The 27,834-nt window shown below is 41.0% G+C and overlaps 1 protein-coding gene across 2 annotated transcripts in view; it reads left to right on the forward strand.

Moving 5' to 3' along the window:
- Positions 1–21,920: 21,920 nt before the first annotated feature.
- The window catches only part of P2RY8 (P2Y receptor family member 8), a 105,565-nt gene continuing 99,651 nt past the window's right edge, over positions 21,921–27,834 (forward strand). Inside the window, exon 1 of one of the 2 annotated variants that reach the window (XM_073670732.1) lies at positions 21,921–22,066. The gene's annotated coding sequence lies outside the window, so the exon portion shown is untranslated. The remainder of the gene's footprint in view (positions 22,067–27,834) is intronic. The other variant, XM_073670731.1, reaches the window with a different exon arrangement.

A 27,834-nucleotide genomic window follows, 5' to 3' on the forward strand; every position in this document is an offset into this window, starting at 1 on the left:
CTTTGCAAGGCCACAGGAGACAAGAAGTCTGACACATAGTCAACGCCTAGAGAGGATGGTACAGGAGTATCTCCAAGTGAACATCGAAGCCATGACTGTGTCACTGGACCCTTGCTCATTTTGGGATTCCAATCTGGAAAAATGTCCGGAGCTCGCCACTCATGCCTTGGAGATCTTGTCATGCCCCGCAGCCAGCGTTCTCTCTGAATGTGTGTTCAGCGCTGCTGGTGGTCTGCTGACAGATAAACGCACGCGGCTGTCCACTGAGAATGTAGACAGACTCACGTTCATAAAGATGAACAAATCATGGATCTGCAAGGACTTTTCTATCCCTGTGTCATCCTGGGGAGACTAAAAGCTTGAGGATTTGGTAAAATCACCTCACCAACCGTTTTAAGCAACTCTGGGGCAATTGATGCCACTTAAGTGGTGTCTGTGCCACAATTTTTGGAAAAAATGGAGACTCTTTTTGGAGTCCCCTTGCTGTGTTTTACGTGACGTTGGCATAATCAATTTCAGGTGGGTTGGGTCGCTCCCCCCCTTTTAACTGTAAGAAACTACATACACTATGGCTTGGGGTAACACAGATGGTTGAGTCTGAAGAGCTGTTTACTCAGAGGTCTGCTCCAAAGCTTCAGTGTCTGCTAGTCAGCGTAGAATTTTTAACTGCATCTAGCCTAGGCAATACTTTGGGCATAGTAGCCCAGCTGCGAAGCAAGCTGCACCGCCTGTGTATCTAATAAGAATTTTTAAATGCATCTAGCCTAGGCAGACTGTGGGGACCCCCAACCAAACCCAGACGCTCAGCCCCCCTACCGCCCCCCTTTCCTTGACAATGCAATAATGTAACTCTTACCACTGGATGGGTGAGGATCGGTCACAGCTTTATTAACTCTATATACTCATTCCATTAGAAAGGCATTTTATTTCTAAAATAATTCAGCTTGTTGCAGCATGCCCTGGGTGTCCACACCGGCAAGTTGGCCAACAAGTGTAACTCTCCAACATGTCCTTTCTATTTCCAAGCCACGGAGGATCCTGCGTACTCGTATGCAGGACTCTGACCCCCATCCATCACTCTTAACGCTTGTTCCACTCTGTCCTGGAGTCCTGACAGGAATATGTCCAGTCCAATATCCATTAAATGAACACCGTCGGGCCGTATGAGGCCTGCTTTATCTCCTTCCAGTTGTCAGTGTTGTATCACTACACCGCCTCTGTCTCGTCTAAATTTTGCCATCTGAATATTTATTACCTGTCTTGTCTGTTCGATGGCCATGATGTCTCGCGCACCTTGCCATACCGCTATCGGCACAATCTCTGACCATACTATAGTTAGTTTTGTGAAAAATTTTCTGAAGCTCTCAGTGTCTAGTTTCATTATTGCCATTAGTTATGCGCTCTTGTGATGACCTAGGTCGTTTCCCCCGGCCTGTATAACTAAGATGACCGGACCTCTTGCCTCTCTCCCTACCTTGATTACCTCCATTAGTACCTGTGGCCATAGCAGGCCTCTAATACCTCTCCAGTTGAAATATGTGTTATGAAACTCTAATTTCCTCCCGCCTGGGCGGACTTTCGCCCTTTTTTCTGCCCAATATATATACGAGTGGCCTATCACCCACACTGTTGGCTTAGCGTCACCTGTAAAAGAAACAAACCACGTTAGGATAACAAGTCTGGTCTTTTGTATCTCGCCAAACACGTGGATTGCCATCTCCCTATCCTCTGAACTTCCGTTTCTGACAGTCCTGCTCTTGCTGCTTCCGTGGCCGCGCCTATGCGGAATGAGTGTGTCCCATAATCTTTGGGGTGGTTCCCTGCCGATGTTATGCATTTATTAAACATAGCTTGGAACTGGTATCTTGATAATGGCATTCCATCAATGTGTGATAGGAAGAAATTACTTTGTGATCTGATGGTTATATATGTTTTTACTATTGTTACCCGACTCAGTGTACCGTTTGTGGGTTGTAGAAGTACCCAAGTGCCCCTGCCCGCTGGAACCGTTTTCGATTGGCGTATGCGTAGACGTATTGCATTATTGGCTATGACTACATCCTGGTGTAATAAGCCTCCACTGGTGGTAATTTTGGATTGAGGGACTAATTCGCCTATGCATAGCGCCCCGAAGAAGGCGATCGCAAATGCAGTAGACAGTAGTGTTGCTTCAAATTGTGAGTGTCATGTTAATGGTGTTAGGGATATGATGTGAGAAATCAGTTTTAGTGACACAGGACGGGACGTCTACACTCCTGATTTGGCTGACCCCTTTTCCACCCTTTCATGGATTATCTGATGATGAATCTCTTTGTCACATCTCCCCAATTCAGTAGTTGGAAGTGAAATGCTACTCCAGTCAGACACCGCTGCGCTGACGCCCCTGATATGCCCCTCATCATTAGCTGGTGGAGAAATTCTATGGAGACTTGTAATCTGGCTTGTTCACATTGGTCAACCCGTCTGCCTGCTACTAGTCGTGTCCACTCTTCCCATGCCTTACCGTATGCTTGCCACGTCGACGGGGCAACTGACGCTCTGATTAATGGCATCAACTATTCGCCACTAGATCCCATAGGGAGGGTGGGCAACTGTTGCCCGATGGGTGGGCGTTGGGGAGGAGCTCTGTGAAAATCTGCTAATTGAATTGTGATAAAGCGTTAGCAGCAGCTTTAGACTCCTCAGCATCGTGGCTAGCGCGGACCCATACATTGTGTTTTAGGCACAGGAATGCTAGCCGGCGTAGTAGGCCTAGCACTGGGAGAGACGATGATGCCATGTTATTAATGCAGTGCGCTAGGCTGGTGTTTTTTGTTATGAAGCGTATATTTTTGTTAGCCAGGCGCGCGCCCCATATTTCTATTACTACCACTATTGGGAAGAAAAATTATTTTCCGGGCTAGATGCAGCTAAAAATTATTATTAATTTCAAAGCTGGTGGAGCTTGGTATAGATGGCCTAATACAATGAGTACCACACACTACTACTAGGCCCAAAATTATTTTCCAGGCAAGATGAAGCTAAAAATTATTAGTAATTTGAAAGCTGGTGGAGCTTAGTATAGATGGCCTAATAGAATGAGTACCACACACTGCTAATATGCCCAAAATTATTTTACAGGCAAGATGCAGCTAAAAATTATTAGTAATTTGAAAGCTGGTGGAGCTTAGTATAGATGGCCTAATAGAATGAGTACCACGCACTGCTAATATGCCCAAAATTATTTTACAGGCAAGATGCTGCTAAAAATTATTATTAATTTCAAAGCTGGTGGAGCTTGGTATAGATGGCCTAATACAATGAGTACCACACACTGCTACTATGCCCAAAATTATTTTCCAGACAAGATGTACCTAAAAATTATTAGTAATTTGAAAGCTGGTGGAGCTTAGTATAGATGGACTAAGAATAAGTCCCACACACTGCTACAAACCCAAAATTATTTTCCGAGCTAGATGCAGATAAAAATTATTTGTAATTTGCAAGCTGGAAGAGCTTAGTATAGATGGACTAAGAATAAGTCCCACACACTGCTACAAGCCCAAAATTATTTTCCGAGCTAGATGCAGATAAAAATTATTTGTAATTTGCAAGCTGGAGGAGCTTAGTATAGATGGACTAAGAATAAGTCCCACACACTGCTACAAGCCCAAAATTATTTTCCGAGCTAGATGCAGATAAAAATTATTAGTAATTTGCAAGCTGGTGGAGATTAGTATAGATGGCCTAATAGAATGATGCTATGCCCGAAAGGTTTTACTTGGCTAGCTGCAGTAAAAAAAATTGCATTCCATACACAGGTGGTGTAGCTTGCAACACAGATACGCTACTCCACTGACTAACACACACTGCAAGAGGCCAAAAAGGATTTGCTTAGCTAGATTTAGCCAAATGCTGTGAAAAACACTTGCACAGCACTGGCACAGACCTGCCTGGCAAAAAGTCCTAGGAAATGCTGTAACCTAGTCCTCTAAAGGACTGCAATTACAATTAGTCCCTACTCATAAACTATCTATTTAAGAGCACAGACCTGCCTGCTAAAAGTCGTAGGAAATGTTGGAACCTAGTCCTCAAAAGGACTACAATCACAACTATTCCCTACTCCCAAGCTATCTGTATATTTCTGAGAAAATTGGCTTGAAATGAACAAAGTATAGCGCACACAGCAACAGCGGTGCCGTCTAACACGCAGCTGCAGCAGTGAGAAAATGGTGGCGAGGGGGAAAATGGCTGGGTCTTATAGGGCAAGAACATGTGACATACACTGCCAATGACACATGCCCTTGCTTGTGTGAAAAAAAGCAGTTCGCTCCGTGTGTGCGCTGCTGATAGGCTGACAGACTGCACCTCCCCACTGCAAATGCGGGAAAGAGAAAAAAAAATGGAGATCTTCATTATTTCTGCAGAGATCCATCCCCTGCCCCTCCCCCCACCCCGCTGTACACTCAAACTGTGTATTAACATTGATTATCAGCATTACTGTGAAAAAATCCAGTTATGATTTTGGTGCACGAACAGTTATTGAACATAACCTCGAACAGCCGGATTTTTTTCAAATCGTTCGTGTTCGCCGAACGGCTCGAACACCGCTCAAAACAGCTCGAATTTGAGATTGGCGAACAGTTCGAGTCGAACAACGCTCATCTCTAGGTCACACCCACTGGCCAGGGTCTTGGCTCAGAAACCAGCGAGTCCTTGCAGCGCACAGTGCGTGAGCTGAGGGGATTCATAAGTCTACAGTCTCACCGAGTGACTGCAGACTTATTGATTTGGACCTGACAACCCTTTAATTGTGGTTGGGATTTCCCATTTTTCTGCAACTATTATGCACTTTATTGGGATCTAAATGATCCCACGAGGGTAGTCTATTTATATTTATTCATATAGATTTTTTTTCACATATTTTTATACAAGGTATTTTTAATGTATACCAATAAAGATTTATACTTTGATAGAAGGTTATTTTTTCTGGTAAATAACTGATAGTTTATACTCTATTATTTCATTACCTGTGAGATATGTATAACCCCATCCTCACCTCTGATTGGCCGCTTCCTGTGTATACAATACAGTGTCAGCGAGCTGCCAATCAATGATGCCTGACTGGCTTGCACACGATATCTAGTCCGGCAGTGATAATCTCCTGCTGAAAAAACTATGATTTTATTGAAACTGCAACAAGTCTCTGAGAAAGTGACAGATCCCTGGAATCAGGCTTTCAACTCCTACATTATGCTGCTCTCAGATTAAATAGCAAAAACCTTCTGACAGATTCCTTTTAACTGATGTTCCATTTTTAGGATATTTGCCATCCTCATTCCTTTTTCCCTGTAATATGATTTCCATCATGCAGCCAAATTTTTCCATGATGCTCATCACATTACATCGCTCCTGCTCCAATTTAGTGGCAGCCTATGAAGAATTATATAGATCTGCTGTCTGCTGATATATACTTCAGAGCCTATTACTGTTCTCATGTAAGAGAAAAAACTATGGGACAGATTTATGAAACCATCTAAAGTAAAAACAGTTTTGCCCATAGGAACCAATCCTTGAAGCACAGCTGGTTAGGAAGGGGGTATGTGCAAAGAAAAAAAATTCTGGATTGCTAATTTAAAGGGAATCTGTCAGCAGGTTTTTGCTACCTCGTCTGAAAGCAGACTGATGTAGGTAAAGAGATGCTGAATCCAACGATGTGTCAATTAGATTACTGGGTGCATCCGCTCTCACACAATCAGAGTTTTTAGATTTAGCAATACAGCAGAGCTGAGGAAGCTAACCCCGCCCACACCAGGCTCTGAATGTACAATAAGACAACCAAAAACTTGATATTGATATTAAAGAGGACACAATCACTATTGTAATTACACTTCAATAATTCATTTATATGTTAAAAAAACAAAAAACAAGGACATATTAAAATACAAAAAAACAAGACATGCACAATTAAAAAATAATAAAAAGTAGCTCAGGAGGGGGAAGGGTATGCCCACTATTAAAAATTTGTACATAGACCATATAGAGGAAAAGATATATAGATAATACACGTACGATCCTTAATACATAAGTTATCTACATATACATCTACTCATTCGTAATCAGTTCATTTGATCAAGTGATCTATGTGAGGTAATACCTACAGGGATATTTATCAATGAAATCCATATATTTAAAGTGCATGTGCAATCAAAAGGATTAATAGAATTATAATCCCTATAAGCATGATTCAAACAGGCTATAGCCAATACACAGAGGATAATAATAAGATGATATATGATAAAATAAAAAATAGACCTCCTTAGTATTATCTGTATATACAATGTCCATAGACACTCAGCTGCTTATCAGAGGAGAAGGAGGAGTTGGACTTGGAATAATAATTGATAATCACCGGGTGATTAAACCCTCAGTCCAAGAGTCTAAGTTAAGAACACCACACAGCCTGATAAGTGACACATCGTTGAACTATGTGTTTTAATCCCTGCCTCATGTTGTCCTCAGATTACATAGCAAAAACCTGCTGACAGATTCCCTTTAATATTAATAAAAGTTTGTTTTAACTGTAATATAGCTATTTAGTTTTGCGGAGTGATTATTGGGTATTTTCTTGCCAAACTCCAACTTGTTGCACATAAAGGATAATTTTATGCCCATCACCTATCTCTAGTGGAATCCAACAGACCCAAATATAAGGCAATAATGTCCGTCAGGCACCCTTAATGTCCATCAGAAGATCCAGGACTCGGGTTATTTTAGCTTTTTTCTCCTATAAAAGATAAGAAAGCTTCCTGGGAAGTATGAACAGAGTATTAGGGTAATATTAGAGACACAAAATTGTTATTTCTCAGTTTACAGGTTTATTAAGTATGTGTGTTACATAGAAAAGTGTTATCTTACCAATCAGACAAATGTGTCGGCACATTGTAAACTCTCTTATCTGATCATCAGAGACCTTAGAAGAAATCTGTACGAAAAGAAAAGATGTTCCATTGCATTTTACATCATTTCATCACACATCACCACTAGTTTAGTCAATTCCTTGTTTTATCTTTATAACCGAAATGAGCCCTCGCCCTTCCTGTCTAAGAGGTATAGCGCTGTCAGAGCTTCCTGAGTTGGCACAGTGGCAACTTTGTTGTCTTCTGTAGCTGCTAACTTAATTAAAAATTATGTTAAAATGTACATAGATACTAGGTCATTTATTGTAACAAATAGGAACTTTCAATAAGACTTGGGTGTATTGGTGGACAGCAAACTCAACTTTAGTGATCAGTGCTATTCAACTGCCACCAAGGCAAATAAAATCAAAAAAGACCAAGAGACCTAAACGCTCATGACAAGACCATAGTTGTGCCTTTATGCAAGTCATTTGCCAGGCCGCACTTAACCCCTTTCCGACCTGGTCAGTAATAGTACGCACCAGGTCGGAAAGGCCCGTTCATCAGGGGCTCCGGCGCTGAGCCCGCACTGAACCGGGCACATGTGAGCTGATTGTTACAGCTGACATGTGCCAGCAACAGCTGCGGGTGGAATCGCGATTCACCTGTGGCTGTTAACTAGTTAAATGTCGCTGTCAATCTCTGACAGCGGCATTTAACTCGCGCTTCCGGGAAGCACGTCCTAGGCCCAGCCCATCGGTTACCCCGTCACGTGTTTGCTGGTCACCAATGGGTGGGCATGACAACACAGAGTCTGCAGCAGACCCCTGTGGTTGTCATGTCTCAATTGCTATGAGCGCCACCCAGTGGTCGGCGCTCATAGCAAGTGAGAATTTCTGCTGCTTACAGGCGATCTGCTCATTGCCTGTATGCAGTAGAAGCAATCAGACAACCTCTGCTTCTAGTCTCCTATAGAGACTATTGAAGCAAGCAGTAAGTGTAAAAAAAATGTTTTTAAAAATATTAAAAAAAATATAAAAGTTTAAATCACCCCCCTTTCGCCCCATTGAAAATAAAATAATTAAAAAAAAAAACCACATACACATATTTGGTATCGCCACGTTCAGAATCGCCTGATCTATCAATATAAAAATAATTAATATGCAAACGGCGTAACAAGAAAAAAATTCTAAACGCCAGAATTACGTTTTTTTGGTTGCCGCAACATTGCAATAAAATGCAATAACGGGCGATCAAAACATTGGATGTACCCCAAAAACGTCAGCCCGGAGCACAAAAAATAAGCCCTCACCCTGCCCCAGATCCCAAATAATGGAGACGTTACGGGTCTCGGAAAATGGCGCTATTTTTTTTTTTTTTTTAGCAAACTTTGGATTTTTTTTTCACCACTTAAAAAGAACCTTTACATGTTTGGTGTCTACGAACTCGTAATGACCTGGAGAATAATAATGGCAGGTCAGTTCTAAAAATCAGTGAACGTGGTAAGAAAAGGACCCAAAAAAACAACTGTGGAATTGCATTTTTTTTGCAATTTCACCGCACTTGGAATTTTTTTCCCGTTTTCCAACACATGATATGGTAAAACCAGTGATGTCGTTCAAAAGTACAGCTCGTCCCGCAAAAAATAAGCCTGCACATGGCCATATTGAACGAAAAATAAAAAAGTTCTCGCTCTGGGAAGAAGGGGAGCAAAAAATGAAAATGCAAAAACAGAAAAACCCAAGGTCGTTAAGGGGTTAAAATACTGTGTCCAATTTTGGGCTCCAGTGTATTAGAAGGACATACATAGCTGAACTAGAGATTGTGTAGAGAATAGTGACCAAGGTAATACAGCAGACATAATTGTTGGTTTTCCTGCATCCAGGGCAAAAAATTAGTTTGTCACCCCATCTTACACATTGCTTAAGCGGTTTGAGTAGTTGTCATGTGACAGCTCATATGTGATTTCCATACTTAAAGTCATATGCCTACTAGCTGCTTTTCCTAATTTTCTCTATGCAGAATGAAAAACTATAGCCCCTGATTCATTGAATGAAACAACAAAAGAATCTCTTTGGCACATGACTGTAGTTATGAAAATTGCATATGAGTAGTCATGTGATGACTACTGGAATCCTGACAGTGAGTATATTACAAACTATTTGGATTTGGCATGCTACAGTGCTTAATTTTATAATTAATGCCCCTAAAATAAATACAAATGTAATTATCTTCAACTTATCAAACAGCACAATACTTTATTAACAAAGCCATGTTGTCATGCGTCTGGGTTCAAACCCTTGAGCCTGTGCTTTGTGGTTGACTTCTCTGTCTGTGAAGCCACATATATCTTTTCTTCAGGTGTTTAGTTTCTCTTATCCTTGCTTCAGTCTTTTTAGGGTAACAGTTGTTTTCATTTACTCATTTGTCTGCCCTATCACCTTTCTAGTGCAGCTTTATATATTTTGTCCCTGCCAGTATTTCCTGCTGATGATCATCTCATTTGGATGTCCAGCCATACTGATGTAGTTTAAGCCAGTCAGTGAAAGACCAGCTAGGGTTTATCTCTCTGCTGTTTATGGTATTTGCCCTCCCCTATCTTCTGCTTCTTTTTAGGAATTAGATGGCATATACTCTAACAGTACGTACTTAATCCTTTATGTTGTATTTTGTGGCTTGTTTTACTAACTCTGGGATCTCTTTTTATTTCAGCATACTCTCCCTTCTGTAGGTAATTTGCATTCTGCTCTGCCCTCCAGTTCTTTAGGAGGAACATGAAGCACTCAACGGCCTTTCAGGCAGCATAGGACTGAGTTGCCATCATCTAATCTTAGGTTGGCGCTATCACAGCTCACACAGGAACCACTAGGGACTGCAGGGTCAGGATCTCTAGTATGTACAGGAACTGGCAGGGTCAGTTGTAGTTTTTAGTGTTACCTATTTTTCCTGAGCAATTTGTTACACTATCATAACACATATGCCACGTTATCTGACAAGTTACGGATTGCTACATGTGTGCAAGATCCGAACCAATAACAGTACATGAATAAATCACCAGATGCACTAACAATACAGAAATGCATCACCAGAAGCACCATTAGTTCATTAATACATCATCAGAAACACTGTCAGTACAGAAATACATCACCAAAACCACCAACAGTTCAGGAATACATCACAAGAGCCATTATCAATATATGACTACATTATCACAAGCACAATCAGTAAAGGAACACAGCACCAGAACCACCATCAGTACAGTGGCACAGCACCAGAAGCACCAACATTATAAAAATGCAGCATCACAACTATCATCAGTTCAGGAATACATTACCAGAACCATCATCAGTACATGAATACTAAGCACAATAGACATAAGTGTGATCCTGACACCTTTGAGCTCATCTCTAGACAATCTAGGAAGAGGGCAGTACAGCAGAGGTGACAGTGCTATGAGAGGAGGCAAGGATTTCTAATGTGACACAGCCAAACTCAGCTGTACTGTCCCTCCCCCATACTAACTACCAAGACCTTATCTGAGAGGAGTTAGTCACTTGTGCTCTGCTCCCAACACTTTTCTAATCATGCAAGATGTTAGACTGGGAGATCAGGACTGTATCATTACATCTTACATACTGAGAAACCTGCTCTAAGATATTATAGGGGTGTGCTCGTCTTTCTCCAGAGTGTTGCACCCTGATTATTATTAGTCAGCATCATACAAGGTAAAGAAGTACATGCCCCCAGTGAAAACTATCCACTTGGATTTAACAAAAGTAAACTCATTAGGTGCCAAATACTTTGATTGCCTATATCTGTGCAACAGAAATGCAAAATTACAAAAAAATGTGTTATTCCACTCTACAGCCACTATTGCATCGTATGTCCAGTTCAACATAAATATCTGCTGAAAAGTCCACTTTAGTCATAATTACAGATGAAGATTCTTTACTGTATGCGCAGTGGGATTATGAAATTCTCTCCCTCCGCATGTTGTAACTATTGATTCACTAAACAAGTTCAAGGAAGCCCTGGATGCCATTCTTTAAAAATGTGCTAGTATAAGTTTATGGGTGCTAGATTTTGTGATGGGATGGGGTTTTCCTTCTTCAAAATGTTAGGTTATAAACTGAACTTCATGGATTTGTGTTTTCTTTCAACCTTAAAAGTATGAATATGAGGTGGCTTTAGTGTGTGTTCTAGTTATAACTCTTGGTTACATACCACTGTGAAACATTATCCCCTTCAACATGTTTTCACATACTTTTCACACTGAATAGGTTATCATCTTTGAATAAAACATAATATTATGAAAAGTAAAACAGCCCCCAAAAGTGAAGAAAGAAATTACATTCTTCATGTCCAAATAATACCACAATACAATAAGTGACTCCTACTGCAATAAAGTGAATATATAGGGTCATGGCCGAAAGTGTTGGCACCCTTGAAATTGTTCCAGAAATGAAGTATTTCTCCCAGAAAATTATTGCATTTACACATGTTTTGTTATACACATTTTTATTTTCTTTGTGTGTATTGGAGAAACACAAAAAAACTGAGAAAAAAGACAAATTGCACATAATTTCACACAAAACCCCAAAATAGGCCAGACAAAATTGTTGCCACCTTTCCAAAATTGTGGGTAAACAACTTTGTTTCATGCACGTGATGCTTGTTCAAACTCACCTGTGGCAAGTAACATGTGTGGGCAATATGAAAATCACACCTGATACCAGATAAAAAGGGGAGAAGTTGACTCAATCTTTGAATTGTGTGTCTGTGTGTGCCACACTAAGCATAGAGAACAAGAAGAGAAGAGAACTAACTGAGGACTTGAGAACCAAAATTGTTGAAAAATATCAACAATCACAAGGTTCTAAGTCCATCTCCAGAGATCTTGGTGTTCCATTTTTCACAGTATGCAACATAATCAAGAAGTTTACAACCCATGGCACTGTAGCTAACCTTCCTGGACATAGACAGCAGAGAAAAATTGATGAAATGTTGCAAGGTAGGATAGTCCAAATGGTGGATAAGCAGCCACAATACAGTTACAAATAAATTTAAGCTGTCCTGCAAGCTAATGGTGCGTCCGTGTCAGTGCGAACTATTCATTGACATGAATGACATGAAACGCTATGGCAGGAGACCCAAGAGGACCCCACTGCTGACACAGAGATATAAAATAAAAGCTAGACTGCAGTTTGCCAAAATGTATGTGAGTAAGCAAAAATCCTTCTGGGAAAGTGTGTTGTAGACAGATGAGAAGAAGATAGAGCTTTTTCTCAAAGCACATCATTCTACTGTTTACTGAAAAAAGAATGAAGCCTACAAAGAAAAGAACACAGTACCTACAGTCAAATATGGTGGAGGTTCAAAGATGTTTTGGGGTTGTTTTGTTACTTCTGGCACTGGGTGCCTTGTCTGTGTGCAAGGTATTATGAAATTTGAAGATTACCAAAGGATTTTACGGCGCAATGTAATGCCCAGTGTCATAAAGCTGGGTTTGCGTCCTAGGTCACGGGTCTTCCACCAGGACAATGACCCCAAACATACTTCAAGAAGCACCCAGAAATGCATGGAAACAAAGCGCTGGAGAGTTCTGGAGTGGCCAGCAATGAGTCCGGTTTTAAATCCCATTAAACACTTGTGGAGAGATCTTAAAATTTCTGATGGGAGAAGGCACCCTTTAAATGCGAGAGACCTGGAGCAGTTTGCAAAAGAAAAGTCCAAAATTCCAGATGAGCGGTATAAGAAGCTTTTTGATGGTTATAGGAAGCGATTGATTGCAGTTATTTATTCCAAAGGGTGTGCACCTAAATATTAATTTGAGGGTACAAACAATTTTGTCTGGCCCATTTAGGAGGTTTTGTGTGAAATTATGTTCAATTTGCCTTTATCTGTTTTTTTTGTGTTGTTCCAATACACACAAAGGAAATAAACATGTGTATAACAAAACGTGTAATTGCAATAATTTTCTGTGAGAAATACTAAGGATAAGGATGCCAGGGTGTCCTGCCATAGCGTTTCATGTCATTCAAATATCGATGGATAGTTCGCATTGACACTGACGCACTCTTAGCCTGCAGGACAGCTTGAATTTCTTTGGAACCATTCAGACTATCCTGTGTTGCAACATCAGTTACTTGCCACAGGTGAGTTTGAACAAGCATCACATGCTTGAAACAAAGTTGTTTACTCACAATTTTGGGAAGGTGCCAACAATTTTGTCCCGCCCATTTTTGGGGTTTTGTGTGAAATTATGTCCAATTTGTCTTTTTCTCTCCATTTTTTGTGTTGTTCCAATACACACAAAGGAAATAAACATGTATATAACAAAACATATGTAAATGCAATAATTTTCTGAGACAAGTACTTCATTTTCTGGAACAATTTCAAGGGTGCCAACACTTTCAACCTTGACTGTATAAAATGTTTGGAAACTGATGGCCATAATAATTTGGAACAGTGCATTTTGAGCACTTTTTCAGTTTTGAATGAAAAAAATACTATTATCATTGGGAGGTTTGTCCAATAAAATATGATTTATACTCTAATGGTTGATGATTTGAACATTATGCATCGACCATTTGGGAAAATCAGAGAAGCATAGCATTTGCATAATAATTTGGAATGTGTTGTATTAATATACTCACACTACGTTACATAGACACATATTTAATGAAGAAAAATATTCAAGGGAGTGCATTTTTTAAGGGTAACACAGGAAGATGCAGAAATAGAATCAGAGAGATAGGGACAATGTGAAAATCAGAACCAAGCCGGAGGACAGCTCGGTTCAAGTACAGGAGATCAGACAGTGATGTCAGGCAGAGAGTGATCATCAGAAAGGAGCAAAGCTGGTTCAGACAATTGTATATTAATACAATTACTATCAGTCAGCAGGATGGAGAAGCGTCAAGGAACTAATTGGGGTTTAAATGCTATTTCTTTTTTTTTAACACTCTGGGGCCATATATAAATGTAAAGAAAGGGCCAGAAAACTCCTTTAATACATAAGATTAATTATGTTTAAAGAGGTATTCCCATCTCCAAGATCTTATCTCAATATGTAGTAGGTGTTATAATAATAATAATTTTAGCAAAAACCTCCAATTAGAAATGTAGTATAGTTTTTCTGATTAGCCATGTCTCTTTCCTCATGTTCAGGCATTGCAGGACCTTAGATATCCATGGTTACGACCACTAGCGCCAAGCTAACTAACTGTCACTATATCAGTGGTCTTAACCATGGATACCTAAGGTCCTACAATGCCTGCACATGAGGAAAGAGACACAGCGAATCAGAAAAACTATACTATATTTCTGATTGGAGGTATTTGCTAATATTATTTTTATTACACCTACTACATATTGGGATAGGATCTTGGAGATGGGAATACCCCTTTAAGTTGAAAGGGGTGTTCCAGGGAATATGCTTTAAATGCTTCAGACTGCTTTAAAATAATTATATTAATAAGCGAATCTCACGCCTACTAGTAACTTACCCATGGGTGGTCACAGACAGAAGGGGGCCTCTATGATAATGCAACAACAATATATTTTGTTTGCAGTCCAAAGCTCCTCATAATGCACAATTCCATCTGCATTGGCGGGTGGTAATGGGCCACCATTACCTCTTAGGCCCCTGGGCGGCAGCATGAGTTGCAAAATAGTATGTCTGCCCCTGAACTTTTACTAGTCAGTGATTGGCAGAGCAGTCATTTTCTGTCCATTTCCAGTGTTTCAAGGATGAAACTAGGAAGCAAAGAGCAGCTGGGACCAGGTGAATGGGACCTGCGGGAGATCAAGGAAGGTTTTAATCAATTCTGAGGCATCTATTCCCTGAAACATCCCTTTAAAGAGTTATCCCTGAAATCATGATGCGGAAAAATCATGTAAACATATATTTATTAATTTGTGCCAATATAACTAACTAGCTATTGAACCCGTTCTACGCCTGGGTGGCAAACATTTTTATATGGTATATGGTCTCCCATGCTGGTATGTGCTGCCCCCCTCCGTGTATTTGTGCTACCCCCATCCTGTCCCCACAATCCTATCCTGGTATGCATGGCACCCCTCATCCCCATCCTGGTATGCATGGAACCCCTCATCCCTATCCTGTAATGCATGGCACCCCTCATCCCTATCCTGGTATGCATGGCACCCCTCATCCCTAACCTGTAATGCATGGCTCCCATCATCCCTATCCTGGTATGCATGGCACCCTTCACCCCCAATCCTGGAATGCATGGCACCCCTCACCCCCAATCCTAGTATGCATGGCACCCCTCACCCCCAATCCTGGTATGCATGGGACCCCTCACCCCCAATCCTGGTATGCATGGCATCCCTCACCCCCAATCCTGGTATGCATGGCACCCCTCACCCCAATCCTGGTATGCATGGCACCCTTCATCCCCAATCCTGGTATGCATGGCACCCCTCATCCCCAATTCTGGTATGCGTGGCACCCCTCATCCCCAATCCTGGTATGTGTGGTACTCCTCATCCCTATCCTGGTATGCATGGTACCCCATCCCAATCCCTGTCCTGGTATGTATGGTATCCCTCATCCTGGTATACATGGGCCCCTCACCCACATCCTGGTATGCATGGCACCCCTCTCCCCCTTCCTGGTATGCATGGCACTCCTCATCCCTATCCTGGTATGCATGGCACCCCATACCTCATCCTGGTATGCATGGTACCCCTCATCCCTATCCTGGTATGCATGGCCCCTCATCCGAATCCTAGTATGCATGGACCCCCACATCCCTATCCTGGTATGCATGGTACCCCTCATCCGAATCCTGGTATGCATGGCCCCCCCACATCCCTATCCTGGTATGCACGGCACCCCTCATCCCTATCCTGGTATGCATAGCACCCCTCATCCCCAATCCTGGTATCCATAGCACCCCTCATCCCCAATCCTGGTATCCATGGCACCCCTCATCCCCAATCCTGGTATGCATGGCACCCCTCATCCCCAATTCTGGTATGTGTGGCACCCCTCATCCCCAATCCTGGTATGTGTGGTACTCCTCATCCCTATCCTGGTATGCATGGTACCCCATCCCAATCCCTATCCTGGTATGTATGGTATCCCTCATCCTGGTATACATGGGCCCCTCACCCACATCCTGGTATGCATGGCACCCCTCACCCACATCCTGGCATGCATGGCACTCCTCATCCCTATCCTGGTATGCATGGTACCCCTCATCCCTATCCTGGTATGCATGGCCCCTCATCCGAATCCTAGTATGCATGGCCTCCCACATCCCTATCCTGGTATGCATAGCACCCCTCATCCCCAATCCTGGTATCCATAGCACCCCTCATCCCCAATCCTGGTATCAATGGCACCCCTCATCCCCAATCCTGGTATGCATGGCTCCCTCATCCCCAATTCTGGTATGCATGACTTCCGCATCCCCAATCCTGGTATGCATGGCTTCCTCATCCCCAATTCTGGTATGCATGGCTCCCTCATCCCCAATCCTGGTATGTGTGGTACCCGTCATCCTGGTATGCATGGTCCCCTCACCCCCCAAGCCTCTTATGTATGGTCCCCTCACCCCACAATCCTGGTATGCATGGTACCCCTCATCCCCCCAATCCTGGTATGTGTGGCCCCCTCTCCCCCCAATTCTGGTATGTATGGCACTCCTCATCCCTTTCACGCTGCACACACATACCAAAAAATAAACACTTATATTCACCTTTCTTCCCTGTGCTCCAGCGCAGCTGTGACCTGTTCTGCCCGAGGCCAGGGGAGGAGTGCGGCGCCGCAGTACGTGCACATACCGCGCTGTCCGGTGCCATTTTGCTGAAGACACACTGCAAATGTGTCTTCAGTAAAATGGCGCCGGATAGCGCTATGCGCATGGGCCGATTCCGACGCCTCACTCCTGCCCTGGTCTCCGGCGAAGAGAGGCACCGCTGCAACACTCCTCCCGGTCAGGTAAGTATGTAAGTATGGCGCCGGAGATCGCGGTATGCGTTCATTGTCTACGCATACCGTGATCTCCAGCACCATACACTCCTCTTACCTGTAACGGCTCCATGCGCAGGCGTGTCGTGCTTGCGCAGTCTATAAAGGCTTCAGACAGAGAGACAGAGATACGCATCTCCCATTATATTATAGATTTTCAGTCTGCCCTGTTTTGCAAATATCACATTCTAATGATGCCCATCCAGCAACAATTTACCCTCTGGATTAATGAATCAATAAATCTCTTCTCCATCAATGAATCTCTCAATTGATGAATCAATGATTAATGAATTTCACCATTGGATTTATCCTGCTGTAGTTTTACTGCTTCTGGTCCATCTTCCTCAGTGCAGTCTTCCTCAGCTGGTTTCTTTGCACGGCTCTGCTATGCCTCCATAGAGCACACACTCTATACTTCTGTACACTGTATGGTCTTGCATAGTGTCAGACTAGAATGACAAGGGCCCACCAATAACATTGACTCTTACCTATGCTTCTATATATTAATACATTGGATAGTTCATTAAATGAATGATGAGATGTTACATTTGTCTGCACATAATCAATCAAGTGTATTGTGCCAAAAACTGCTCCAACTGGGTGATGGGAGGGGGGGGGGCTACTCATACATAGGGCCAACCAGAATATTCACTTGTTCCCCTGTAGGCCAGTCCAAGCCTGGTCTTGCACACATCTCTACCTGCCCAATTTTTATCTTCTGTCATATACATTAGAGTAGCTGGAAGTGTGTTTTTACATCATTGATCTGTTAGCTGGTTTCCAGTCGAGCTCGGCTGTACTACACAACGATTTACTATTCCTACACAATGTAGCTGTGGATGAACAGCAGAGCTGAGACTAGAACAGTTGTGCTTGATGCCTGTTGCTAACAAATTCTTGATGTAAAGGTGCAAATGCAGATCTGATGCGGTATATGGCAGAGAATTATCTTAACCTCTTAGTGACTGAGCCAATTATAACATACAGTAAATGACCAGGCTCCATTTTTCAAATCTTTATGTGGTAATAACCCAGGGATGCTTCAACATATCCCAATGACTCTGAGACTGTTTTCACTTGACACATTGTACTTTATATTAGTGGTAAATTTAGGTTGATATGTATTGCATTTTTTTATAAACATCAAATTTGATGAAATATTTGGAATATTAGCAGTTTTCAAATTTTATGTCTACACCCATAAACCACATGGTCATACTAAATAAATTAGTAAATAAACAACATTTCCCATATGTCTATTTTATGTCAGCATCATTTTTTAATCCCTTCCCGACATTCACCATATAGGTCAGGAGTGGGTTATGTGAATGAATGAACAAAATCTAAATCTAAATCAAATCTTTGATGTGACCACCTTTCGCCTTCAATGCAACATCAAAGCTTCAATTCTTCTAGGTACACTTGCACACAATTTTTACAGGTTTTGAAGTAACTCATCAGGAAGGTTATTCCAAACATTTTGGAGACATAACCACATATCTACTATGGATGTAGGTTTGTGCAAATCCTTATATCTCTTCATGTAATCCCATAAAGACACGATGATGTCGAGATATGGACTCTGTGGGGGTCATATCATCACTTCAAGGACTCCTTGTTCTTCTTTGCACTGAATATAGTTCTTAATGACATTGTCTGTTTGTTTGGGGTCATTTTCCTGCTGCAGAATAGATTTGGAGTCAATCAAACTCCTCCCTGATGCTATTGCAAGATGGATATTATCCATCTGCCTGTATTTCTTAGCATTGAGGAGCTGAGTTTCCTCAAATACTGTATGCAAGCGTACCTAGAAGAATCAATACTTGATGTTGTTTAGATGGTAAAATATGGTCAAATATTGATTACATTTTATTAATGGAAAAAATGAACAATTAATGCTTCTATTTTAAATGCATTGTTATTTTGAAGCATTTTTTCACACCTTCCTAAAACTTTTGCACAGTATTTTATACAAACACTGTATGTTACATACACTGTAGATTACACACACAAAAACACAGACTTTATGTTATACACATGCTGCATAGTTAACACACATATGTATGTTACACATATACAGTGTATATTACACCCACACAGTATGTTACATATAGGTACATCTCACTAAACTAGAATATCATCAAAAAGTTAATTTATTTCAGTTCTTCAATACAAAAAGTGGAACTCATATATTATATAGACTCATTACAGAGTGATCTATTTCAAGTGTTTATTTCTGTTAATGTTGATGGTTATGGCTTACAGCCAATGAAAACACAAAAGTCATTATCTCAGTAAATTAGAATACTTTCTAACAACAGCTTGAAAAATGTTTTTAAAATCCGAAATGTTGGCCTACTGAAATGTGTGTTCAGTAAATGCACTCAATACTTGGTCGGGGCTCCTTTTGCATCAATTACTGCATCAATGCGGCGTGGCATGGAAGCGATCTGCCTGTGGCACTGCTGAGGTGTTATGGAAGCCCAGGTTGCTTTGATAGCAGCCTTCAGCTCATCTGCATTGTTGGGTCTGGTGTCTCATCTTCCTCTTGACAATACCCCATAGATTCTCTATGAGGTTATGGTCAGGCGAGTTTGCTGGGCAATCAAGCACAGTGATACTGTTGTTTTTAAACCAGGTATTGGTACTTTTGGCAGTGTGGACAGGTGCCAAGTCTTGCTGGAGAATGAAATTTCCATCTCTATAAAGCTTGTCGGCAGAGGAAAGCATGAAGTGCTTTAAAATCTCCTGGTTGACAGCTGCGCTAACTTTGGTGTTGATTAAACACAGTGGACCTACACCAGCAGATGACATGGCTCCCCAAACCATCACTAATTGTGGAAACTTCACAATAGACCTCAAGCAGCTTGGATTGTGTGCCTCTCCACTCTTCCTCCAGACTCTGGGACCTTGATTTCCAAATGAAATTTGGAACTCTGGGACCTTGTGGAGAGTGTCAATGACTGCCTTCTGGACATCTGTCGAGTCAGTAGTCTTCTCCATGATTGTGGAGCCTACTGAAACAGACTAAGAGACCTTTTTAAACGCTTAGGAAGCCTTTGCAGGTGTTTCTTGTTAATTATTTTAATTTAATGAGATAATGACTTTTGTGTTTTCATTGGCTGTAAGCCATAATCATCAACATTAACAGAAATAAACACTTGAAATAGATCACTCTGTTTGTAATGACTCTATATAATATATGAGTTTCACTTTTTGTATTGAAGAACTGAAATAAATTAACTTTTTGATGATATTCTGATTTATTGAGATGGACCTGTATATACACATATTCACAATATGTTGGAAAAACACACCTCATGCTAGACACATAGACACTGTATGTTACACACACACTCCAGTCTACACACATTGTATGTTAAATACGCACCCACACTGAATGTTACACAAACACTGCATGTTATACACACAGCGCTGTCCATACACACACACACACACACACACACACTATGTTACACACACACGCACTGTATGTTACACACACACACATTCTAGTGGACATACCAAGCTCTCTCTCCTCCTCTTTAGTTCCTCCAGACTCTTCGCTTCTCTTTAGTTTCTCCAGACTCTCTGCTTCTCTTTAGTTCCTCCATACTGCTGCAAGGTGCAAGGTCTTTCTTCACGTGACCATGATGTCACCAAAGATTCTTTTATACTTGCAGCCTCAGAAACTGCCCTATTAATGCCGGACTGGAATTATCAGTGCTGTTTTTGATATGTAAAAGGTGACCACAGAGAGCCAACCCACTGAACCTGAAGTTATGCAGGGTCTCGCCGGGGGTCACGTTTGAGATGGGGTCTTGGGCAATTGCCCAATTTCCCCCTTATTGTTGTCCCTGATACTGTCAGTTGCTTAAAATAATCTAAGTATGAGGCCACATCACTCGGACACAGTTGACTTATGGTATATTAGACTTAGTGACTATTGTGGTGTCAATAATCCTGGCAGGAGGAATAGAACTGCTTACTATGCTATTCTTCTTATGAAATTTGAGGCTCTGGTGAATCTTTGAACAGAACGGAGACTAACAACTAGTGACATGGCCATTTTCCTAGTGTCTGTCCTGGTTGTGTAACATCCTGACGATACTTTATTCTTCTTCTCTATAGTATGTGATGTCACACATGATAACCATTTTAGCTTTACCGTTCCCTGCAGTGAGAGCCCTGTTTCAGGAGGGATGGTGTTTCACATGCTGGGCAGCAGATATTAAGTGTGCAGTGAATTTATTATCAAATCTGTGTTATTCCTGAAAATAGTGAGTAATTACAGCACACTGTATAATAGAGGCGCTTACAAGCTGCTGCATATACAAACAATGTGTGTGAGAGGGCTGAGAAATCATAGGAACTGTGTTGTTCCTATTTGGCAATGCTGACAAAAGCAAAGCAAAATGAAAACAAAAGTGCTACACAGAGAAAAAACAGATACCTCTGAGCCCTGATGGGCGTTCAGACAGATTTAGATATGTTTCTATATTTTGTATAAGTTTGGAAAAACCCTATTAATTCTTTAAACCTCCCACTATCAATATCTATTTATCTATAGAATTGCCTGATAAAGAGAAATAATGGCAAAGCCGCAGGTTGCCACTAGTGGTAATAAAACCATAACAAGAAGACAGAAGATTAAATGTAAGCTCCTGGGACTCCAGAGCAAAATTTGTAACAGGAACACCACCCACGTACAGTGTACTGTACTATTTAAAAGTACGGCGTTACCTTATGTGGCTGAGGGGAGGCTTGGGTTAAAGTGCTAGCTCTGCACCAAGAAATATTTTATACGGTAATAATCTTGTTAAAGTAAAAAAGAAAATGTAAATATCTCACATTTCAGGCTAAAATCAATAATTTCATTGCATTGCATGTCATGTCACAGTGATTATTAGTTAACCTTAAAAACCTAAGATTTGTGGCTAAACTGTTTCCTCTTACACTACTATGAGTATTGAAGATAGTCTAGTCCTGTATGCAAAACATAACTGAACACAGAAATCTTCAGTTACGTCTTCCTTTCTTGGACCCCGCCTCAAGAGCTGCTATAGCTGTGAACAAGTCAGTTGCAAAAAAATCATTTAATTTCCTGTCCTTCCTATTTTTTTTCCGCTCTTACTATGTGACAAGATGACAAATCTGTCTGAACCACAACTGAATGACAGAGCTGGTAAGCATTGGCTGGTACTTTTCTAACTGATATAACTGATTTTGATAACTGTTGTACTATATTATCTCTACTTTCTTGCATTTAATTTTCTTTTTGTGTTATCTGTGGCTTCATCATCTGCTGAGATGCCATTAGCTACAAAAATGTTCAGAATAATAGGACTTTTCTTCAAGCTTCGTAGCTCGGATATGTCTCCAATGCATATGTGTGTAATACAGATGTGTATGTTCTGTAATAGCCTAGCAGTCTGTACTCATAAATGTATAATTAATAGGGAAATTACATATACTTATAACTCTTTAGGACCTTGTTACCACATCCCCCACCTTGCTGGTTTCTTCAGGTTCATGCATTAATGTATACAACCTCCTAAGGTGTCTGCATTACAAACCTATTACTGCATACTTGTGTAATACAGATGTGTATGTTCTGTAAAAGCCTAGCAGTCTGTAGTCATAAATGTATAATTAATAGGGAAATTACATATACTTCTACTCTTTAGGACCTTGTTACTACATCCCCACCTTGCTGGTTCATGCATTACTGTATATAACCCCCCAAGGTGTCTGCATTACAAACCTATTACTGCATTTGCTTACGTGTGAAGATGTGTCTACAGGCTGTAAGATGTCTGTAGTTATTTTTGGTCATTTTAATCTACATGTAACGTATGTCGAGATGCATTATTGACATGCCACATTAACATTGCCCAGCTAGACATATTAATTATCGATAAGTCACTTTAAAATGTCTGTACACGGTTGGCAATCACACATTTATAGCCCTTCGTTGTAGAAACTGCGACATTCGAAACAAGAATACCGCTTTATGAAATATTTACATAGAATTTATGTAGTGAAATGAAAAGTATAAATGATGTATTAGTATGAGCGATAATATAAGGATTGCTCTTTCTATCTATCTGAGATCAATCAATCATTATTTTTCAATAAACATATACCGCAGATTTCCCGAACTTTAGGGTTAATAATCATGAAAACTTATAAAACAGTTCTCATTTGCACTGTTGCTTCACTTTGAACCTTAGGAGAAACAAAATGATCTGGTAATAATTTCTGTAATTTCCGAATCAGGTGAGCAACTGACCAAAAGCATAAATGAGAGGACACAGATAAATCATATTTTATTATTTGACCAGTATCAGTAAGAAGTCACTTTGAAATCGTTTTTTTTTCACATTTTTTGTACTTTTTTTAAGTGAGTACTGCACTTAAAGAGGTTGTCCGGCAATCATTTTTGTTTCTCCTTAGGCTTATACAGTCATATGAAAAAGTTTGGGCACCCCTATTAATTTTAAGCTTAATATTTTATAAAAATTGGTGTTTTTGCAACAGCTATTTCAGTTTGATATATGTAATAACTGTTGGACACAGTAATGTTTCTGCCTTGAAATGAGGTTTATTGTACTAACAGAAAATGTGCAATCTGCATTCAAACAAAATTTGACAGGTGCATAAGTATGGGCACCTCACCAGAAAAGTGACATTAATATTTAGTAGATCCTCCTTTTGCAAAAATAACAGCCTTTAGTCGCTTCCTGTAGCTTATACTGAGTTCCTGGATCCTGGATGAAGGTATTTTTGACCATTCTTCTTTACAAAACAATTCCAGTTAAGTTTGATGGTCGCCGAGCATGGACAGCCCTCTTCAAATGATCCCACAGATGTTCAATGATATTCAGGTCTGGGGACTGGGATGGCCATTCCAGAACATTGTAATTGTTCCTCTGCATGAATGCCTGAGTAGATTTGGAGCGGTGTTTTGGATCATTGTCTTGCTGAAAGATCCATCCCCTGCGTAACTTCAACTTTAGCACTGATTCTTGAACATTATTGTCAAGAATCTGCTGATACTGAGTGGAATCCATGCGTCCCTCAACTTTAACAAGATTCCCGGTGCCGGCATTGGCCAAACAGCCCCAAAGCATGATGGAACCTCCACCAAATTTTACTGTGGGTAGCAAGTGTTTTTCTTGGAATGCTGTGTTTTTTTGCCGCCATGCATAACACCTTTTTGTATGACCAAACAACTCAATCTTGGTTTCATCAGTCCACAGGACCTTCTTCCAAAAAGAAATTGGCTTCTCCAAATGTGCTTTTGCATACCTCAGCCGACTCTGTTTGTGGCGTGCTTGCAGAAACGGCTTCTTTCGCATCACTCTCCCATACAGCTTCTCCTTGTGCAAAGTGCGTTGTATAGTTGAACGATGCACAGTGACACCATCTGCAGCAAGTTGATGCTGCAGCTCTCTGGAGGTGGTCTGAGGATTGTCCTTGACTGATCTCACCATTCTTCTTCTCTGCCTTTCTGATGTTTTTCTTGGCCTGCCACTTTTGGCCTTAACAAGAACTGTCCCTGTGTTCTTCCATTTCCTTACTATGTTCCTCACAGTGGAAACTGACAGGTTAAATCTCTGAGACAGCTTTTTGTATCCTTCCCCTGAACAACTATGTTGAATAATCTTTGTTTTCAGATCATTTGACAGTTGTTTGGAGGAGCCCATGATGCCACTCTTCAGAGGAGATTCAAACAGGAGAACAACTTGCAAATGGTCACTTTAAGTAGCTTTTCTCATGATTGCATACACCTGGCTATGAAGTTCAAAGCTCAATGAGATTATAAAAGCAAAAAAAGTGCTTTAGTAAGTCAGTAAAAAGTAGGTAGTAGTATTTAAAACAAGAAACTGATAAGGGTGCCCATACTTATGCACCTGTCAAATTTTGTTAGAATGCAGATTGCACATTTTCTGTTAGTATAATAAACCTCATTTCAAGGCAGAAACATTACTGTGTCCAACAGTTATTACATATATCAAACTGAAATAGCTGTTGCAAAAACACCAATTTTTTATAAAACATTAAGCCTAAGATTAATAGGGGTGTCCAAACTTTTTCATATGACTGTAGATGTTTAAAATAACAAACACAGCATTACCTACCCATCCCGGGTCCATCAATGCTCTACGGCCACTGCTCCATTCTTTGTTTACTTCCTGCAGCTATGAGATCAAAACAACAGAGTATGTAACCACTGCAGCCAATCACTGGGCTCGGTTGCTCGTGCCACCTATTTCGGCATTATTGCTGAACTTAGTGATTGCCTAAAGTCAGAATATTGCTCTATACATTAATAATACATCTGTTCTTTTTGCTCCTTAACATGGAGCCTGTTTTTGAAATGTATATCTACATTATCACATATAAAATATACCTATTTAGACTTTTAAGGAAAATGTGTAGCAGGCACTAGAAACCACCAAACGTTTGGCAGTGCACAACAATAGTTCATTCCATTAGAAAGTGTCGCAACATGCAATATCAACTCACTGCGATCAAAGTAATCGAGGCTTTAAAACTCAAAGAATATAAGCCATGGGCTGCAAGCAAGGTACAGTCATGGCCGAAAGAGTTAGTGCCCTTGAAATTGTTCCAGAAAATGAAGTATTTCTCCCAAAAAATCATTGCAATTACACGTTTCTGTTATACCCATGTTTATTTCCTTTGTGTGTACTGGAACAACGCAAAAAAAAACTGAGGAAAAAAAGGCAAATTGGACAAAAACCCTCAAAATGTACAGCACAAAATTGTTGGCACCCTCAACTTAATACTTAGTGGCACATCCTTTGGAATAAATACTGTAACTGCAATCAATCGCTTCCTATAACCATTAACAAGTTTCTTACATCTCTCAACTGGAATTTTGGACCACTCTTCTATTGCAAACTGTTCCATGTCTCTCATATTTGAAGGGTGCCATCTCCCAACAGCAATTATAAGATCTACCCAGAGGTATTCAATGGGATTTAGATCCGGTCTCATTGCTAGACACTTCTGAACTCTCCAGCGCTTTGATTCTATCCATTTCTGGGTGCTTCTTGAAGCATGCTTGGGGTCATTGCCCTGCTGGAAGACCCATGCCTAAGGCGGCGTGCCCACTATGCGTTATTCAAGCGTTTTTGCCGTGGAATTTCCACAGCGAAAAGGCTTAAAAAACGCTTGGTAATATGTGCCCCATGTTCCCCAATGATAATCCGCATGTGCTGTGCACATGCTGCAGAAATTTCCACTGCGGATTATCATTGCAGAAAAATACGCAGCATGTCCATTAATTTTGCGGACACGCAGCGTAATTGCCGCCATTGACTTGCATTTAATATCCGCATCACTACATGTGCACATAAGGATATTAAGCGATTCAATGTGCGGACGGTACCCAGGTCTGGAGAAGAGCAGACTCTCCTCCAGACCCAGGTACCATAGAACCAGTTAAAAAATGAATTTAAAATAAAAAATAAAGATTATACTTACCTTCCGATGGCCCCCAGGCTCCATAGCGATGCGTCCGTGGTGTTGGGCGGCTCACGATGGTCTAAAAGGACCTTCCATGACGTCATTTAGTCATGGGACAGGTCACGCGACCGCTGACGTCAGCGGTCGCATGACCTGTCACATGACTAAATGACGTCATGAAAGGTCCTTTCACACCACCGCGGGTTGTACAAGAGACCGGACGCAGCGGAGAAAAGACCGGGGGCCATCGGAAGGTAAGTATAATCTTTATTTTTTATTTTTTACCATTCTTATTCTTTTTTTTAACTATTTACTTGGTCACACTATATAAATCCATGCCGGTCGCATGGATTTATATAGTGTGACCAAGTTGTCAAGCACTTTTCCAAGTGATGCTAAAATCGCTTGGAAAAGCGCTTGATAACCCGCATGCGGAAATGCATGCAAAAACGCTTGACAAACTCTTCTACCTGGTGGGAAAAACGCACGTAAAATCCGCATGTGTTTTTCCTGCCAGAGAGAAGCGGAAAAAATATGCAGCATTTCTCCATCGTGGGCACATAGCCTTAGGACGCAAACCCAGCTTTCTGACACTAGGCACTATATTGCAATCCAAAATCCTTTGGTAATCTTCAAATTTCATGATGCCTTGCACACAGTCAAGGCACCCAGTGCTAGAGGCAGCAAAACAATAATATAATATGTAATATAGAATGCGCTAAAAAACGCATTTATTCCACATCACTTATGCTTCTTTATGAAAAAAAGTTACAGCATGGGTCCATAGCGTTGTAGAGGCACCAAATTATGAGCCCGCACAACACATCCATATTATATATTCATGGTGACAACAGTGGAGCAGCAGCCCGGTTCTAGTCACTCTTTTTAAAAGTTTGTTAACTGAAATTACACTCCTTCCTCAGATCCCCATCACTTTAATTCAATCTATGCTGATACTGCTGTAATCACAGAACTTTATTAGCTAGCAAAGTACCTCTGCAGACACACAGACAGTCTAGTTACATCTCTGTCAGCAATGAAAATGGCTACTGAAATTCTACTGAGACGTGTAGCCAGACAGTTCCAAACTACAGGTTGTCAGAGACTACAGAGTGTTTTAGTTTGAAAGAGCTGGAGAGCAACAACTGGGAGACTATATTTCTCTAAACCTTTGGAGGTAGGTATTATTACTATACAGGCAGGTGGTAAGGAGAATTACTGTGAAGGCAGGTGGTAAGGAGCATTACTGTGCAGGTAGGTGGTAGGGAGTATTACTACATAGGCACGAGGTAAGGAGTATTACTGTGCAGGCAGGATGTAAGGAGTATTAGTGTACAGACAGGATGTAAGGAGTATTAGTGTACAGACAGGATGTAAGGAGTATTAGTGTACAGGCAGGAGGTAAGGAGTATTAGTGTACAGGCAGGATGTAAAGAGTATTAGTGTGCAGGCAGGATG

This window comes from Phyllobates terribilis, unplaced genomic scaffold (genome assembly GCF_046119375.1).
Source record: "Phyllobates terribilis strain yellow unplaced genomic scaffold, ASM4611937v1 Scaffold_2__4_contigs__length_985480577, whole genome shotgun sequence".
In the NCBI taxonomy this organism is placed as follows: Eukaryota; Metazoa; Chordata; class Amphibia; order Anura; family Dendrobatidae; genus Phyllobates; species Phyllobates terribilis.